The sequence below is a fragment of the Rattus norvegicus genome, chromosome 1, assembly GCF_021556685.1.
Source record: "Rattus norvegicus strain SHRSP/BbbUtx chromosome 1, alternate assembly SHRSP_T2T, whole genome shotgun sequence".
NCBI classification, from domain to species: Eukaryota; Metazoa; Chordata; class Mammalia; order Rodentia; family Muridae; genus Rattus; species Rattus norvegicus.
Window position 1 is genome coordinate 190980450 of NC_141534.1, and position 18374 is coordinate 190998823.

An 18374-nucleotide genomic window follows, 5' to 3' on the forward strand; every position below is an offset into this window, starting at 1 on the left:
CTATTTCCAGGTGCAATAGTGGTGCTCATAACTTAGTGGCAGCCAACACTTGTCCAGTTGGACTTAAGGCCCACTAATATAGGGGATTCATGCCTGACACTGGAAATCTAGACAAATACTTGTGGCTGGTGAGGTCATGGAACCTAGAAGAGAACTTACTGCTGCCACTGTACTGAGCCAGTATACTCTCTAACTGTATTCTAAACATTACTCTTAGACCCACAGGTAAGTGGAGCTCTTACGGCTCATCAAGGAAGCTTTTTGTTTTGCAGTAGACAGAGTTCATTCAAGAGAGCTACAATTAGTCAAAATTCAGAGAACAACTGAGGTGGGCACCCAAGCCCATTTGATTACATGTATAACGGTGATTACATGTACAACAGTGATACATCTGTCATTCAGCTGATATTGATAGCCCTACACCCGAGGCTCAGAGAACATCGTGAAAGACAGAAAAATTCTAAGAGCTAGAGGACTGAGACATCTGCTGTAGGATAGTGTCTTCTGTATATTTGCTGGATTGTTTTTATTTTACTTTGATACAAGCTATAGTCATCTGAGAGGAGGGAAACTTCATTGAGAAAATGCCTCCATCAGATCAGGTGAGGGCAAGCCTGTACAGCATTTTCACAATTAGTGGTTGACGAGGGAGGGCCCAGTCCACTGTGGGCTGGTGGTCCTGGGTTCTGTAAGAAATTGGGCTAAACAAGGCATGATGACTGAGCCAGAAGCAGCGTCCTCCACGGCCTCTGGATCAGCTCCTGCCTCCAGGTTCCTCCTCTATTCGAGTTCCTGCCCTGACTTCCTTCAGTTACAGACTGTAGTGTGGAAGTCAAACAAACCCTTTCCTCCCTAACTTGCTTTTGGTTACAGTGTTTCATCACACCAATAGCAACCCCAAACTAGGACAATATATGACAGGGAAGCTGCCCCCATAAAACACCGAGCATGTAGCAGCCTAAAAAGACCTGTACAGTGACAGCACCAGCTGCGGTACCAATGTCAGTGGGGGAAAGGTCCTACCCTAGGTGAAGAGCTATGGGCAATTAATGACTTCTGAGTGCACCCAAGAGAATCAGTCTTCTCCAGAGATGAGTCTCTTGACAGATTCCCCAGCTCTAACTGGTCAGCACCAAACACATGTGCACATGAGCAGCACTGAACACAGCACTACAGCTATAGTTACACACACATATGTTACACACACACATCGTCACACACACAATGATAACTAAGGGAGAAGAGGTTACGAAAGGGAATGGGGGATAGGGTAATAGTTGGACGGGGTGAAGGATGGTGAAAATGATACACATATATTACTCTTGTATCAAATTATGATAAAACATAGAAAGTGAGGCTTGGTGCTTTTTTTATGTTGGTTTATGACTCCTGTGAAGTTGTTTTCTGGGTATGTGTTGGGATAGAGGAAGAGGTTCTTTTCTTTTTTCCTTTTTTCAGTCTTGGTGCAGCTCACACTGGCCTCAAAGTCATGGACTTCCTACGTCGGCTTTCCGAGTACTGGTTGTGGCATGTGCAACCATAGCAGCCATGCCTACTGAGGTAGAGAGTCTTAGATTTTTCTATAGGCCATCGAATGGTTTCAGCATCATTTGCCTTCTCTTTCTGCACTGCATTGACTTGACACCTTTGCTGAAAACAGATGGATCGAAATGCGTACATTCTGTTCTCTTGATCTATTTGCCCATCCTTGGAGTCTGTCATTCAGCTGGGGATTATCAATATCCTTTGTTGACTCTTTCTATATATCCTAATTTCCTTAAACAGGAGCAATCTTTTTCAGTAGCAGCAAGGGAGGAAGAAAGCAAACAAGGCAGCAAGCTGTCTGCCAGCTGGGAAGACGATTCCCAAGGCATCAAAAGAATCCGCTCTGCTCTCTGTGTGCTGCTGTCCCCTTGCCCTGATCAGTGGCCACGGTTAAATAATAAAGCAACAGACATTTAATCACCATTTCCACCCAAGTCATGTCCATGTCAGTGCAAGGTAAAATAGGACCCCGGAGGTCAAGAATTCCCCAAGCCTCTACTTCAGCTCAGTGATTGAATTTATTCCCAAACCTGTTGCCCATTCTCACTGTCCACTGATGGAGCCTCCATTACTTCAGCCCTGGCCAGGCTAGAGCTGGGGATACCATGAATTGCCAGGGCAGAGCTGCTGACATCACACACTGCTATTCCTGTACTGTACCCTCCTTTTACAAGACCTTCTGTAGTAGTCTGTCAGGGCTACCAGAAGAGATGGCTGGCTTACACAATAGGAGGCCGAGATCAAGGTGTTTGGCATTCGAAGCTTAAGGCCAGCTGAGGCCACTCATTGAATTGCAGGTGACCTAATTAGAGTTTAGGACTTTAGTATTTCTCAAAGGCTCATAGGTTGGAACTTTAGTTGACAACCTGTAGTAGCACTGGGAGAGTGTAAAACGTCAGGGAAGTGTGGCTTATTGGGCAGAACTTAGGCCATTGGTTGTGTGCCCTCGAAGGAGACATCCTGGCTCCTTCCCCTCTCTGCTCTCTTACCACACGCAGAGGAGAAGCTTTGATGCACAGAGACTCCCCTCCATGATTTCTGTCTCACTCACTACAGTTCTGCAACAAAGATCCCAAGTGACAGTGAGATTGTCAGCAAATAACCTTTCCTTCCTTCAAGGTGAATGTCTCAGGCATTTCATCGCACCGATAGAAAGCTCACTGACGTGTCTTCTTTCTATAAATGCCGCTGTCCAAGTTTCGTATCCTTAGGAGACCAGTCATACTGGGTGGGGGTCAACCCTAATGACCCTATTTTAATTTTACCTATTCAAAGACCTTATCTGAAAACACAGGCACATTCTGATGTTTAGAACCTTAGCATGGGAATTTTAAGGGTACAGCTAGGCCTGCTAATCGAGTGGTCACAGCTGGGCTCCCCTGTGGTAACCGGCCGATGTTTGCTATGGTTTTGGCTAAGTGTACCCCAGCATCCTAGAATATTTAGACCTCTTTTTCATTTTCTTCTTCCCATGGCTTTTTTCCCCCAAGTCCTCCGTAAATTCACAACTTAATTTTGTTGCTGTTACCATGAACATACACAATATGTCTAAACCCTTTACTACCAAATCCTTTGTAAATCTGTTTCTTAATCTGTTTCTCATCCTCAGTATATTAGGCTGCCTTCCCAGTCAGTTTGACTTCTAAGAGCTTTTTCTTCCCTATTGTAGTATCTGTTTTCCAGCTCTCTACACTTCCTTGTTTCTGGCCGCTCCTGCCTCATCCTCTCGCATATCGTTGCGTTGATTGCATTTCTTTGCCTCATTTTTTTCCATATTGGGTTTTGGAAGTTATAGATCCTATTCTCTTCTTCAGTGGCTGCTCTAATATTTTAACACATTAAAAAATCATTACTAAATTAGAACACAAATATGAAAAAGCTAAGCCATATAGAAAGGCAGGGCCTCCTCCTCCTGCTTCACTCTCCAGAACAAGCACATTTTAACCATTTCTCTTTCGGATGATTCTGACAGTTATTGCCACAACTTATGGAAACAATAGTTCTAAACTTTTGCCTCATAATTTTCTCATATATACCCCATCTTTACAGTTGTTTGATTTTGAAGTTACACAATAGTCTGACTTGAAATCCTGTCTTAGTTAGGGCTTTACTGCTGTGAAGAGACACCATGACCACAGCAACTCTTATAAGGGCAGCATTTAAGGCCTGGCTTACAGGTGCAGAAGTTCAGTCCATTATGATCAAGGCAGGAACATGGCAGCCTCCAGGCAGGCATGGTGCAGGAGGAGCTGCGAGTTCTACATCTCCATCTGAAGGCCACTAGGAGAAGACTGCCTTGCATGTGGTTAGGAGGAGGATTTCATTGCCACTGCCACAGTGACACACTTCCTCCAACAAGGCCACACCTCCTCCAACAAGGCCACACCTCCTCCAACAAGGCCACACCTCCTCCAACAAGGCCACACCTCCTCCAACAAGGCCACACCTTCTCCAACAAGGCCACACCTTCTCCAACAAGGCCACACCTCCTCCAACAAGGCCACACCTCCTCCAACAAGGCCACTCCTCCAAATAGTGCTACTTCCTGGGTCAAGCATATTTAAAGCACCACAGTCCCTCCCTAGACAGCCTGACATTTGTAGTTCTTTGCTATGACCCTTGCACATTAGCTAGGACTTTAAATACACATTTCTTGTTCTGTGATCTGAAGGAAAAATCTCTTGGTAGGGTATTTTCAAATGTGGAAATTTGAAAATTACTATTCCTAATTTTTTTTCTTCATTTCTTCATTCTTAGATTTGTTCCTGTTTCACCTTGGCTCCTGACTTATTCACTTTGCAAGGTTTATAATATTTGCATTTTAAAAATAGGTTTAGAATAGAAATTGAATAATGACAGATACTATATAAAATATTACGTTCATACAGATGTATTTCATTGCTTACTTAAGTAATATGATTATGTCTGAGGAAAATTAAATTTGATCTATGTTGATAACCCTCATGCCTGTTGGTAAATGCTTCAGGGAATCAATTTGAAGAGAATTTCTCTCCAGAATCCATCAGTTGGCCAAAACCGTCCATGCTGTGACTGCTTATGAGTCTGGTTTCTTTGCAGTTTTTTTTTTTTCTGTTTGGTTTTTGCATTTCACATTACCTTTCTCTTCTTCTTATCCCTTAATTTGCTTAAGGTTAACCTTACGTATGTTTTCTCTCTTTACTGCTTTAATTGATATGCATTGATTGCACACACTAGTGTTTGTGGAGTAGCATTTTCACATGCACAGTACGCTCTGGTAATCACCACCTCTCTCTGCTGTAAGAGGACACCGCCTAGAGTTTTATGGCTGCCCAGTGTTGTCAAGCACCAGGACTTACCCTTTCAACAGCATTGGTCCACACTCCCTTTGACTTTCTTCCCCTTTCTGACGTTCAGTACTCAGTAGTCTACATCCAAGTTGATATTTTTTGCCCACATGTGGTAGAAGACACCTGGCATTTGTAGTGCGGTGTCTGGCTTATTTCATGTGACATTGTCCTCTAGTTCTATCCATTTTACTATGTATCTCATGACTCTATTCTTCTACAGGTGAATAATATACCATTTATAGTATGTGTTTCCTCATCTAATTATCTAGATGATGCCATACCTTAAATATTATAAGTAATACCACAATAAACATGGCAGCACGATGATTTCTAATTAATCTTTGTTGAATGGGGATATTTTTGTATTTAAAGATGCTTGACCCAAACCCTTGACTTTTGTATTTGTGGCATTGGGGGTGCAAGCCAGTCATAGTGCATGCCAGTTGACAGCCAAGACCCTCCAGGGACTCTTGAAAGAAAACTTGATCTTGGTATACCCTGTCATCTCACTTTGAGAGCTGGATGTAGTCTACGTGCCCTCTGGGCACACTGCAGAGGTGCCCCCGGCCTGTATTTCCTCCACTCCTCAGTGATCTTCATCATCTCAGACCTTATACTTTCCTCGTTTTCTGCCATTAAAACGATAGAGTGAGACATCTGTTTCTAAGTCCTTGTGAGTCTGAAAAGAAATCAAGAGATATTTTGTAAAGGTTTGGTATTTGTAGACTTATATTTGGGTATCTCAGGCGATTCTTCCCTGAATTGTTTCTTTCACTGCTTTGCCCCTTTGTGACCCCTGCTCCCTCTTCTGGGCCTCCTAATGGGCATATGGATAACCCTTTATATTGATCTTCTGTTCCTTTGTCTCATTTGCTCTGTCTGTCTGTCCTGTTTGCTGTGCTTCTAGTTTTTGGCATTGCTGGGACTTGAACACAGGACTGCGTGCATGCTGGGCCCTGTGAGAACATTTCCCAGAGAGACAACATGACCTCCAACAAGGCATCCCTGGAAGAGCAAGATACAAGGCCACCAGAGGAATCAATAAGTTCACTGGTCCAGATTACCGAGCAGGCATGAGGGTTTACTTACAGGAGTGTGGGTGACCCCAAAGCAGCCACAACACTAAAGTCTCACCCTAGGATGGATAATGACTTTTGTGTAGCTGCACAGAGTACCCCTTCAGCTAACCTTCCCTCTCTATATACTCCAGCACCCCCTAAGACCACAAGGCCATGCAAATTAGGGCAAGGAGGAACATCCCAGGTGATGGTCCAATGCCTCCTTACACCCTCCTTCTGTAAGGAAATATCAGCAGTCAATAGGCCCAAATTTGTGCAGTCACAGACGCTCTGATAAAGATGATGGCTGTGGTACTTGGAGGATAGCACTCTACAATACTGGGCAAGCCTTCTATCACGGAGCTAACTAGACTAGTGCACTACAGCACTGGGCAAGCAGTTTACTAGACACACCATCTTTTTGTCCTCACCCCTCCCCTTTTGACTCACTTTAGAAGTCTCTCACCTTAATCTTTCAGATCATAACTTTAAACTTCAGCTCCTTCTGGTGTGTCGAGGTGCTGTGCCGTCACAGTGACTGTCCATAAGGTTTCTTGGTATTCATTTCCCATAATGCTGGCTTTACGTGTGCATCCTATGAAGATCTAAAAACACAACTTACATATTTTTGACATTTTCCTTTGTTTCCGCACTAACTGTAACTCTTGGAGGCTGATTTCTCTGTCACGAGTTCAGTGCTTTCTTCATAGTTTTCTTCACAGGGTGATTGATGAGAGCTACATGTCCAGGTCTCACACAACCTTCCTTCAGGACTATGTCAACATTATTTCTCCATCTTCTGGTGTGCAGTGCTGTTACGATGTCTCACTAGGGACTGGAGCAATGGCTCAGTGGTTAAGAGCAGTGGCTGCCCTTGCAAAGGATCCAGGTTTGGTCTTCAGCTCTCACATGAGGCAGTTTCCAACTGTCATGTCTCCAGTTCCCGGAGATCTGTCCCCCTCTGCTGGTCGCTGTGGGTACTGCATGCATGTGATGTACATACAAGCAGGTGCATGTACACATAAACATATATTGTGCTGTGTTTTTTTTCCCTGTGGATGACTGAATTTTCAATTTCATTTCATAGTTTTATTTTTTATTTTTTTGGTCTGTGTGCAGGCGTTTGCAGGTCTATCATCACGATTATCTTTGTTTTTCTACATTGCTTCTGGGGACCAAACTCAGGTCTTTGTGTTTACATGGCAAACACTTTACCAACAGACTTAATTCTCCAGCCTTAGGTTTTCTTTTTGTATAATTTTTTATGAGCATATCAAATATTTGGGAAATGACTTTATTAAAATGTAGCTTACAGACGATACCAAAATCATAAGAAAATAGGAAATATAGAAAATACTTTAAGCATAACTTTTCTTGTAAGAGTCACTGGAGGGTCGTCGCTGTCAATTAACTAAGAGAGCACTTGATTGGTGTGCACTAGAACTGGCCTGCACCCCAACTGTACAAAATATATAATCCCGGGAGAGCCTTCCCAGGCTCTTTCATAGGCTGTGTAAGAAGAACCACTGAGGACCTGATGTCAGAGTGTTTCCAGCAAAGGTCAGTAAAGGGAGGAATGCTCTGACTGTGGGTGGATTCCACTTCGTGACAGAAGGGCCTGAATGGAGTAAAAGGAGAGAGCCAGTGAGTGCTGGCCCTTTCTTCCTCTGCTCTCCGACCTGCCACGATGTGAACTGGTCCACCACGTGGACAAGACGTGCTGTCAGACTGTGAAACTGTGGGCCAGGACAAACCTTCCATACTCAGTCATTTACACTGGGAATCTTGCTGCAGCAATGTGGAAAGTCACTAAGCATCCTCACAGCAATGAGCGCACCCTGAACTTGTGTCTGCCGTCCCCCAACAAAAGGAGCCGGGCTCTCTGGGAGAGATGCATGACTCCGAGGTGAGGATGGGGGAAGGCAGCCTGAGTGCCAAGTGTCTTGTCCTCGGAAGAAACGAAGTCCCCAAATGGTGGGGATATGTCAGCATGATTCAGGAGTCATTTTGACACCCCCAGCCAAAACTGCAACAATATAGAATTAAACAATAGCATTGCTTTATAATCTAGAGACGAAAGTAACCCACAAATTCATACTGATTTAAGTAAATGTATGGATAAAGTAAACAAATGGGGGAAAGGAAACATTTTGCTAATAGTAGAATCTCAATTAGTAAATCCAGAAGCCACCAAGGACTTAGAAAATCAACACTTGGCAGTCGCCATAGCAACTATTGTTTCAGGCTAGGATCTTAAGTGAATGTTAGAGTCAGTAAGTAAATATATAATAAACAGAGCATTTACATGATCTCAGAGCATCTCCCAGGAGGAGCCACAGAGGCTTTATAGCGGGAAGCTGGCTGGCATCACATTAGCCTGCAGCCGCGTCTTTGCCTTTTTGTGCTCCGAGCTGTGCAAGCACAGAGATTTATGTTTTGCTCACTCCATGAGACAGCGATCGGAACAGCAATCCCGTGTCCTGACTGATGCCAGGCACAGAGTAGGCGCTCAGCATACGCTTCTGGGCTGGCCTCATGTTCATAATCTTAGCTTCATTACTAGTTATATTGTTTATGTACTTTGCTCTCTTTTGTTTATCAACTGATCTTCCATGGCTGAGACAATGGAACAACAGTTTCCTGCCCTTGCATCCTGCCCAACGTCTGCTTTTACTTCGCTTATCAGCAGTTCGAGGGCACGCTGTTGGGAATGTACACGTTTGTGATGGGCAGAGCTTCGTGGAGGTCACACCCTGGTCCTCATGATTACAGTGTCTGTTTGCTTATTATACATCCTCCCCTCTTCTTCCTCCTTCCTCCTCCCACCCACCCCCAGAACTGGGAATCGAACCCAGAGCCTCATGCAAGCCAGATAAGCACTTTACCACTAAGTTATGTCCCAAGCATTCTCTTCTGTTGGTTAACTTCATCTCATAATAATAATGAGGCTTGTGCTGTATTTTCAGTATACACACAGTGTGTACACACACATGTACACACATGTACGTACACACACTATATATGTATATACACATATACACTCTCACATATACACAAGAACACACACACACACACACACACACACACACACACACACACACACACTTCTGTGCATTGCTTAGTTTTTTCAAATTCAGCTAACATGTCTCCCTGGGACTTGCTGTACCCTCTGCAGTACCGTGACTCACAGGATCCATAACTATTTGGGGATGGTTTCTGTTACTCACAATGGCAAGAGTTTGTCTTTTCTTCTCTACTTTTCATGTGACTATTTTTACCTTGTAAAATGCCTCTCAAGTGTTCAAGTAAAGGTAGTCTCTCCACCCACCATGTTCCTGCCATAGCCTACTGCTTTTATCATCTGTGTGTTAACAGACACTTAGGTTCCTATCTTGTCTACTGTGAGCAGCGTTACTGCAGTAAACACAGACCTGTGGGCTTTCTTTGTTCTGCTTTATAATTTTCTTGGGTGAGGACATATGGGGGGTACTTTAGGATATATGCCACTTTTATTTTCAATTTTGAAGGGTCTCCATAGACTTTTCTGTAACATTTATATTAACTTGCTTTGCCCCATTTTTCCTATCTCCTGATAATCTACAACAGGGCTTGATATTTCTTCATGTACCCTGAAAAGGAAAACCCTCTTCCCTAAGCGTCTGGACAGGGTGAACCTCATGGAGGATCTTGAGGGGAACTTCATGGTTTGCATATGGACCCCACAGAGAGCTGTAGTTAATGGCTGTCCCCAGCTTGTAGCATTTCTAAGGGGTGGGGCTTAATGGCGGGAAGTGAGGTCACTATGAGTGTGCCCTCAAAGGGGAATGCTTGGTCTTTCCCTTCTTGTCTCTGCTTCTCAGCCCCCATGACGTCAACAGGCCTCCTGTGCTATGAGTTCCTTCCGGATGTTCTATTGCCACAAGCCCCAAACCCAAAGACCAAGTGACTGTGAACCCAAACCTCTAAAACCAGAATCCAGAATAAACCTTTATGTTGATTTCCTCAGGTTTCGTCACAGTGATGGGAAGCAGGTTGACACAGAAAGCAATGGAACTTTACACTGTCCAACATGGCTACATCTTCAAAAGTCCTCTTCAAGGTGTCCCCTTTGCTTTTGATGTGCTGGGCTCCAACCCCCTCCTTTCTCCCATTTCCCTACTAATGTCTTCTTTCCCTGTCTCAGACTTCTGGCTTTTTATTGTGGGTGTGAACATTTAATATTGATTTCAGCTTCACCAGAAACCAGTTTATGAGGAAAAGGTAGTTTACTGCTGGGCTTAGTGACATTGGCTTGTAATCTCCTATACTTGGGAAGTGGAAGCAGGAAGCCTGCCACAAATTCAACACTAGCCTTTGAACTACAACAAGTAAAACATCCTTTGGTCCCACCTTCTTCAGAGTGGGATGGGGCTGCAAATAAAGAGGGGTCCACTTGTCCCTTTGGTGGCTTGTTACAGTTACAAGAGAGGCTATGGTTCTAGTTCATGGATCTTGGTAAGATGCCTAGATGTTTCGTTAGTCCTAAAGGAGGCGAAGGGGTTTATCTTAAGTCACATTCACGTTGGATAAAAGGCACCATCAATACCTCCCAGCAGTTTGCTTATTGAATCACTGTATTCACTGTACTTTCCACAATGAGAAATAAGCACCATGTTTGTTTCATCTTCTAGTTCCCCAGACTGACCTTGGGGTTCCACTGTTGCTCCACTTAGGGCTGGTGGGGTAGGGGGCGTCCTAACAGGTGGATGTTTACCAGTGCGAGTTGGTACTTGCCTGTGCTGTCTCTCAGAATCCACACTTTCTTCTCTCAGTCCAGCAGAGCTCTCCTGTCTCCAAAGGCAGGAGGGCACAGTGTGTCACCAGTATGGGTTACTGTCTGGTGGTTATATAAGTTTTATGGTCTGTGCCCAAGGCAGATGCTCAAGTCCATTAAGGCTAATCCCATGACTGGCCCGTGCTGGCTCAGAGGGTTTTCCTTTTCAGGGTATGTGAAGAAATATCAAGCCCTGTTGTAGATGATCAGGAGATAGGAAAAGTGGGGTAAAGCAAGTTGATATAAATGTTACAGAAAAGTCTATGGAGACACCTCAAAATTGAAAATAAAAGTGATAAACACCATCCAAAGGCAACTTATTAAGAAGGATGCCTATCTAAATTTGTGTCTCTGTGCAGGTCATCTCTTCTTGGGTTAATTGACCCAGAATAGGAGTGGAGACAGCAGGCTTTAGGGGCAGAGGCAAGGGGGCTGGGCAGCAGAGAGCTCACATCTTGAACCACAAGCTTGAAGCAAAGAGAGCAAACTGGAAGTGACAAGACATTAATCTGTTAAATCCTGCCCCCAGTGACACACTTTCTTCACCAAGGCCACACCTCCTAAAAATTCCTAACAACTGGGGGATCAAGTACTCAAATGCCTGAGTCTGGGGGACATGTCTCACTCAAATCATCACAACACCACCAACCTCTGACCTGCACAAGCATGCTCATACCTGAGCACTTGCACACGCGCGCGCGCACACACACACACACACACACACACACACACACACACACACACACACACAGAGACGCCTCCACAGTTTTGCCAGGAATCTGAGAAGGAATTATATATATGTGGGTTCCAGTTAGATGATGCTCCAGAAAAGGCAAACCCTAGGGTGCTGTTTTAAGGTCTCCGTTATCAGGCAAGGTGTGGTGCTACATTCCTGTAATCCCAGCACTTGGAAGGTTGAAGCCGGCAGATTGAAAATTTGAGGCAGTCTCAGCTACAGAAAGACTGGGTCTCAAAAAACAAACAAACACACAAAAACCCACAAAAGTCACCCATTTGTTCATTAGTTTCTCCACAAGCACCTTTTGGTGGGGCTGTGTGGGCTTCATAGGCCTATTTTGTGGAAGGAAAAACTGAGGCTGAGGGATGCTACAGAGTGAGCACTTTGCCTCCTTGATCAATGCATGGGAAAACACAGTAGGAGCCAGACCCTTGCAACCTCTGCTCAAGTGCAAACAAACCACAAGGAGGAGGGATGGCTTGCTCGACACATTTAAAATGGCAATCCAAAATTAAAACAGCATGTGTTCGTCAAAGGAGACTTACAGTTTGTCCTGCCCACCCTGAGTCTCCACACAGCCCATGAGGGAGTCTTAGGTTTGGGATGTGAAGATTCCACAGCCTTCCACAGTGGGATGGAGAAGCACACAGGGGATCCTAGATGGTGGGCGGATGTCACACTGAATGTATTGGGTAATCCCTAATTCTGATCAATGCTTCCGTGCTGAGTGTCTCTTCCTCCCCTTCAATTCTCCGCATTTTTCAAATGACAGAAATGTTCTATGCCCACAGCCCAGGGTGGGATTGTTAGAGCAGAAAATGCATGCAGAAAGAACACAGACCCTCTGCTCTGTAGCCAGAAACATCTAAAACTCAGGGGGACTCACCCCCTTGCATCCATGCCTGAAGCCTGCTGTCTCCACTTTTATTTTAATGTCAATAAACCCAAGAACAGATGACCTGCACAGAGACACAAATTTAGATAGGCATCCTTCTTAGTAAGTTGCCTTTGGATGGTGTTTATCACAGCAACAGAAGAGTAACAAGCACAGGCGTTTTCCAAGCCCCTCCTTAGTTCTTTTGTTGTTTGTTTGAAGCTGGTTTTTTTTTTTTTTTTTTTTTAAGCAAGGCCCAGGCTGGCCTCAAACTCCTTCTGCAGCCGAGGCTGGCCTTGAACTCCTGATCCTCTTGCCTTCATCTCCCAGGATTATGGGAATGCACCACCAGGCCTAGCTTATTTTTTATTTTATTTTATTTATTTTTTTGAGAGGCATTTCATTGAACTCAGAACTCACTGATGAAGAAGTCTAACTGGCCAGCAAGCCCCAGGAATCTTGTTTGCTATGTGACTCTAAATCCAGCCATGATGACAATGAAGATTATAGTGGGGGTGGGTGTCGTGAGAAATCTCTGTAATTTCTCACTTGTGCTGGGAGTTCGTATCAATACAAGTCTTAGGGGCTGGGGGGTATGGCTCAGCGGTAGAGCACTCACTTAGTATGTAGAAGGGCCTGATTCAGGCCCTAGCACCACAAAAAGTCTCTACAAATTTCAAAAGGTAACATACAGGTGGTAGTGAGCGCGTTACGGTTTGGAAAATACTGCTCCAGTGTTTTGCGTTTGCAGTGGATGTTGTATCCTTACCAGGACAGAGAGTCTGTGGATGCTAATCCAAAAGCTAACACCAGAGGGCAGCCTGTGCCCAAAAATGGCAGCTCTTTCCAACAAACTCCCCCAACGCTGCTGTTGGACTGTCTGCTGATAGCAGAATCAGAGAAAGCGGCTCCGGGACTGCTGCCTGCCTGGGGTCCGTGCATTTAAATTACCTTCTTGAAAGAATGCACAGCAACAGGGTCAGAAGATTCTGCACGAACCCGGAAGACTCCACGTAGGGTCTTGGTCTTCACACAGTCTAGCTTTCCTTTCGCCTCTGACTTTGGTCTTGTATTCTCTGCGGGTTGTAGCCCACTCCCAGGAGCTTTGCTTTGAGCTTTTCTCACACAGGAAGGCTGCTCCCTCAGACATCCCGAGGTGCATCCCCTTACCTGTGTGAGATCTTAAGTCACAGACCTTAACTCTGACCACATGTTGTTTATTTATTTATTTTTTAATTAACCCCTTTCAATCCTTTATGTTTTGATTTGAAAGGAAGCCAGGGCAGGGACCACATATTACTATTGTTTTTCTCCAGAATCTTTACCGTTCTTGCTCAGACAAGAGAGTAAGCTTTATAACTGAAAAGAGAAGGTGCCTCATAGAGTCAAAGGGGACGGGGGAGAGGACAGATGTGGGATGAGGGGTTTGTGGAGGGGTAACAGGGAAACAGGATATCATTTGAGATGTAAACGAGTGGAATGATTAATAAAAAGAAAACAGAGAAGAAAGATGTTTAACCCAGAAGGTAAACTCCTAAAGCCAGGATTTTTTTCCAGCACTTGTCTCCATTCTGTATCATCCGCCCAGGACAAGCCTCCTGGTGAGTAGTGAGGACTTTAATAAGTATTTGTTGAATGGAACAACATCACAGCTCTGCGTGTGAAAGACATTAAGAATGTAAGGAACAAACTGGCATCTTTAATGAGTTTTCTGTGGATGCAGAACCTCATGACCAGAATATAGGAGGGAGAAATGTCACATTATAGGGCAGGAAGTTTAGGAAAGAGAGAGGGTCAAACTTGGCTCCTTAATATCACCCTGCTCACAAGAATGTAGCAGCAGGCACCTCATTGACCAAAGGCTCTTCCACCAAGTCTCAGCTCCATTATTATTGTTTTTAAATGCAGGGTCTCACCACTAGCTATGGCTAACCTGGAACTCCTGATCCTCCTGCCTCAGCCTTTCCAGTCCTGGAATTAAGGTGTGTGGACCAAGATACCTGGACTCCAGTCTCACGTCTTAAAACCTCCACTGTATCATCTAATTCTTCCAACCTGGCAATCAAATTCCCAACTCATAAACCCTTGGGAGTCGCCCCGACTATGACCACATCACAAAGATGCCCAGTTCTTCACTATAGCATAAGCCGTGTTTTACCTCATTTAAATGTATTCACCAACCGGACACGAGAAGCTGTCTGTTCTTTGAAAGGCACACTTAAGGCTGCATAATTGATAATAGGCAGAAGCTGGCCTGAGTGCACCGTGCTATGCTCTCCTGCTGTGGGTAGGACAGCAATGCCTGCTCTTGACTTGGGGCTGGCCCTGTAACTTGCTTTGGCTGATGGTGTATTAGCAAGTGAAATGCAAGCAGGGAGTTAGGCTTGCAGGATGGTGCTGGCTTTCTCAGAGACCTCTGCCCCCATCATGAGAATGAAGCCACACAAGTGTGCCTGTGGAGGGACACTTGGAGCAGAGCAGAAGCAACTTAGCTATCTGACAGAGGCCAGTGAAGATGTGCAGAAGCTAACCGGTAGGCACTTGGGCAAGTTGCTCAGAGTCAGCAGCAGAGCTGCCTGCCTGACCCTTGGCTGACCCTTGACCCATGGCTGACCCCAGGTATGTGTACTGATTGCTCTCATCTCACTTGTCTCCAGAGAGGATCTATAATTTCCCTAGAGGATTTAAGGAATCCCACAAGTCTAGTTACAGACCTAGCCTGTGAGGAACACGGTGACTGGCTAGATGCATGTGGGCCTGGGCGTTCTCCTGGGCTATCCTTCACAGAACTGGTGATCCCTGGTAACAATCCCTCCAATGATGGTGCACAGGCTCCTTTAGGAAAATCTCTATTCTTGTCAATGAGCTGGCCCCAGTCAGACCCTGACATCTGATGGAGTCACGAACGGCAGGAAACGAATGAAGCTGGCTGCTGCCGCTGTCCAGAGCCTGTGGTGATGGATGAGAGGCCTGGTGGCCCGAGAAGGATGGTGATGTTCGCGTTTTCCAAGGCAGGGCATTTCCTCCCAGGGCACAGGGTAAATGGACACAGGGTCAGAACAATTCCCTTTATGTTTTCTCCCCCTTTATGTTTTCTTTATAAGAAATAACTATTCTTGAGACAGGATAGGCCCAGGAAACTGCATCAAGGTTATGTTCTCTGACAGATTTTTCCCTTTAATTTTAATTCTTTGATGGAACACTGAACTCTCAGAGCAACTCAGAGATGAAAAACATTGACCCATTCCCCATAAAAATGCTCATAAATATGAAATTTTACTTAAAATGTCAGGGGATTTTTTTTTATGTCTGTGAAACTCAGGAATCTAGATTGGTTCTAGGGAGAGTGAGAGGGATAAAGAGGGAGGGGGAGTGAGGGAGGGAGTTGGAGGAGACAGGGGCTATGGAGGCTGAAGACATTGTTAGGTTGTGGTTTGAGTATGCTCTCCTAGGGGACATACATAGCATGCTGAAGGCTCGACCCCTCTTATGGTATTGAGGAGTATGGAAGCCCTGAGAGGTGCAGCCTAGTGCGAGGTGGCTGGGCCTTGGGAGTGCCACTATTGGAAGGGATTGTGTCTCATCCTGTGGAGTGAGTTAGTTACGTAACAGCCAGTTGTTACCAACAAGCAAACCTCTAACTTCCCATTTGATGGTATGGTATCCCGTTCCTGTAAACACGTCCGAGACTGTGGTGTCATCTGCCCCTGGGGTCCCATCAGAGCACAGGGCCATCTAGTTTTAGACTCTCAGCTTCCAACGTCTAAAGCTAAACATTCTTTGTTTAACAAGCATCCAGCCACAGGTACCAGAAAATGGCTAACCCAGTACGGGGAGACAGAAAGCTGGCAAGGGGCAAATCAGTAAGAAATGGAGGCGCAGCTATGACCCTTCTGGCTAGATGCAAGCCCTCTTCTCTGGCCCTAGAACCCACTCTACAGCTCACTTCCTCAGCCGCTGGTGCCACCCTTGCTATCGCGTGCTGAAGACTTGCTTTCTCCCACTGTGTCTGCTGCTGGAGATGTCATGAGGGGGTACACTAATTGATTTGTTCCTCGTGACTGCAGAACACTGTTTCACAATAAGAACTGACTACATAGGAAGTGCCCACTCCTTGGAAGCAGTCACTTAAATGTCTACCTTTTCCTGCTATCAACAGGAAATATCTTTGTGTATGTTTCCTTGTTCGTGAGAGAAGCTTCTGTGTGGTCCTTCTTTAACAGCGGCATTCCTGGGTGATGTCTTTGACATTTCTGTCACCAGCTCTGAGAGAATCATATAATTTGCAATCTGTCCTTTGAATCCTTGCACTGCTTAGTGTTTCCTGACTTACATTTTTACAAACAAGTTTGATGCAAAATAATGAGTCTTAGTCAATGTTCTATTGCTGTGAAGAGACACCATGGCCAGGGCAACTCTTATAAAGGAAGGCATTTAATTGGGGCTGGCTTAGAGTTTCAGAGCTTTAGTCCATTACCAGCATGGCAGGAAGCATGGAGGCATTCAGGCAGATGTGGTGCTGGGGAAGGAGTTGAAAGTTCTATATCCAGATCTATAGGCAACAGGGAGAGAGAGACACTGGGCTTGGCTTGAGCATTTGAAACTTCAAACCCACCCTTAGTGACACACTGCCTCCAATAAGGACACACCTCCTAATCCCTGTCAAGTAGTGCCACAGGCTATACAAACATTCGAACACATGAGCCTCTGGGGGCATTCCTATTCAATCTACCACAGGATGCATGCACATTTTAAAGATGTGTATTTTTATTTTCTCCTTTTGGGGGCTATTTGTTTGCCTTTGCTCACTTTCTCTTTGGAGTATTTAAAGCAAGATCTCTCTCTCTCTGTGTACTTACATGTGTGCACATATTTACATGCTAAAATGGAGAACATGTGGAGGTTGAGGACAGCTTTATAAGAGTTGGCTCTTTCCATATACCTTTGCATGGAGGATAGGCTCTGGGGATTGGATTCAAGGTCACCAGGCTTGTTTGGCAAGCACCGTTACCCACCACACCACCCTGCAGACCTTTGATTTTGAATTTTCTAATTTATTCATAGACAGCCTTCTTCATATTTTTTTTTTTTGGAGGTGGGGACCGAACCTAGGGCCTTGCGCTTGCTAGGCAAGCGCTCTACCACTGAGCTAAATCCCCAACCCCCTTCTTCATATTTTAAAAATGTCGACCAGTGTGGTGGAAGGAAGAACATAAACTGGCTCTGAGGTAACTGGTGAGAATTTGGGCAGGTTACTTAACCGCAACGAGTCTCAGCTTCCTCACTTGGATACAGCTGAGAACCGTCTCTGCTTCTCAAAATCCACAAGAAGCTTAACTGTACTGGTGTCTATGTGTGGCCAGTAAAAAAGGGACAAGTTGAAGACCACACGTGAGGTCTCCATGTCGAGATGCCTCAAGATGCATCTCTGAAACCACCCACGGCCCAGACTTCAGGACGGAATGAGAATCTCACTGTGAGGAACAGTAAGGATGTCCTGTCACCTGCAAGGGCGCCCTAGTGCTGGCACAGGCTCTAGAAGTTCTCAGCCTGTTTTAGAGTTGCCTTTGCCTCCTCCCTTGCTTCGTCCAGATGCCCCATGGAGCATCTACAACCTCCTCCCTAGAGCCCTGGGTCTGGAATGCCAGATTAGCACTCACATCGTCTCTTACTGCCTATTGCCGAGGGAAAACTATTCACGACCAACAATGATAACAGCAAAATTAACAGTGGCAGCTAAGTTTTCTAAAATGCTAACTGAAAAGAGAAGCCGACCCGAGCCAGCAGGATACTTCAATGACAGGGTCCTAAGGGGAGGACTAGAGGACAAGAAGATACAGAATATATACACACGAATAGATATATGGAATGAAGAGGTCTTGCACAAGTCTTATGCCAAGCAAGTTTTACTAAGAAGCACAACATCTTATCACGGCATTACTGTTTTGGGGTCAGGGGAATGAAACAGTCAGCAGAAAGTTATCACACAGTGGGAAAAGCCTGAAAGAACATAACC